Below are 1,972 nucleotides of genomic sequence, written 5' to 3'. Positions count from 1 at the left end.
GCATTGGGGAGCCTTTCAGAGTGTTGGACATGTTCTATGTCTTGATCCAGACGGTAACAATACAGGTATATACATATGCAAAAATTCACCAAACGACACACTTAAGTTGGTGTTCTTTACTGTTTATAAAGTAGATATACATTTTAAAAATCTAAAAGAAAATAAAAATAATTCAGGAAAGAGGAGACAGTTGCAGAGAGGTTGGGTAAGACGTAAGAGGAGATGGGATCCAATGCATAGATTTGTCGGTGTGGTAGCAGAAGGGCATGGAATTGCTCTTTTGAATTTCTCATTGGAAACAGGTAGCAGGTCAAAAGCTGATAAAAAGGAGAGGAAGGAGAAATGGAGGACGGATGAGAAGAAACATTGGGAAAGAACGGTCTAGACTAAAATGTAGGAGGATTTCCCGCAGTACTAAACACCCCACCGAAGTATTTGGTTATTAATTTAAAGTGAGGCGAGGCAGCACAGTGCCCATTTCATTGAATGCAGACAGGGAAGTGGACTTATCTCCAGGGAGGGTTTGCTAGGAAAGTGCAGTGGAAGGAGGCAGGGACGAGGGAGCTGAGGGTAGATGCAAGGGAGTAAAAACCAGAGGATGAGGGTCCATGGATTAGAAGGAAAGTAGGGCTGACAAATTGTTAGAGTTGCAGCATTAGAGGAAAGGAGCTGAAAATATAGCAAGCGAAGTGAGGAGAAGGGTTGAAATGGAGGTTACAGAGAAGACAGAGCTGTTGGTAACATCTTCTGAACATGGGGTAGGTGGCTGAGACTGCATTGGTCAGGCTAACTACTGTAACAAACAACTCCTAAAAATGTAAGTGGCTCAGCACGTAAGGTTTACTTCTTGCTCACACACCTCAGTCCCATACTTGTCCCTGGGATGGGGTGGGAGTCGGCTCCCTGCAGTCACTCAGGGTCCTGGTGTTACGGAGCAAGGATCATTGTGTATAGAAGTCAATACTATGGCACCGGCTTTTGAGAGAAGAAAGGCTTTTATCTGTGAGTCAACTGGCAAAGAGACAGGAGGCGAGGCTCAAATCTGGCTCAATCCAAGGTTTAGGTGTGATTTTAAGGGGTCCACAAGAGTTACTCATGAGTGGTGTTTTACAAGTGTTACTCGTAAGGGGTGTATCCAAGGTTTAAACCTTGGTTCCAGGTCCCGTTAGAAACAGGATAGGACCAGTTTGAGCGGGACCTGGGGTCACACTGGGCTGGTTCTATGGCAGTTCAGACACTAGGGCCACATTTTCCAATACTGAGCACTTGAAATGTGACTTATGCAACTAAGAAACTGAATTTAAATATTTATTTATGCTTAATTAACTTAAAATCTTGAAAGAATGTTTGGAATGATTTTGGTATATGAATCTATTTTATGAAATTATGTGCAGAACAAGTATTATTGATGAAAACTTAGCATCTGAATTGATGTGTGCTGAAAGCATACATGACATGCCAGATTTCAAATACTTAGTATAAAAATAGAATTTAAAATACCTCCTTAATCATTTTTATGCCGATTACATGTTGAAATGATAATATTTTCGATCTATTGAGTTAAATAAAATGTATCACTAAAATTAATTTCACCTGTTTCTTTTTGTGTTTTTCAAAGAAGCTGCTAAACATTTTTAAATTACATGTGGCCCGAATTATGTCTCTACTGGATAGCACTGTTCTAGGGCCTGGGAAGCCTCCCTCGGATCCTCTCCATCTGGCTGGCAGATAATGAAAGAACAAGCAGAGGGCTGCATCAACCGTGTCCATATTCCTTTGTGTAGAACTCAGTCCTGATGCCACACCTAACTATAAAGGAGGAGAAAAGCTATCTGCCTAGGAAGGTGAGGAAACAGACTTGCCTAGCAACAAGCTGGCCTCTGGCACAGGCAGGGTAGAAGGGCAAGAGCCGAAGAGAGGTATTTGAGGAGCTGGCAGGAGAGGTATTTCATTCACATTTCAAGACTGTCCA

Source organism: Pteropus alecto, unplaced genomic scaffold, assembly GCF_000325575.1.
Source record: "Pteropus alecto unplaced genomic scaffold, ASM32557v1 scaffold92, whole genome shotgun sequence".
Lineage (NCBI taxonomy): Eukaryota > Metazoa > Chordata > Mammalia > Chiroptera > Pteropodidae > Pteropus > Pteropus alecto.
This window is presented reverse-complemented; position numbering follows the sequence as displayed.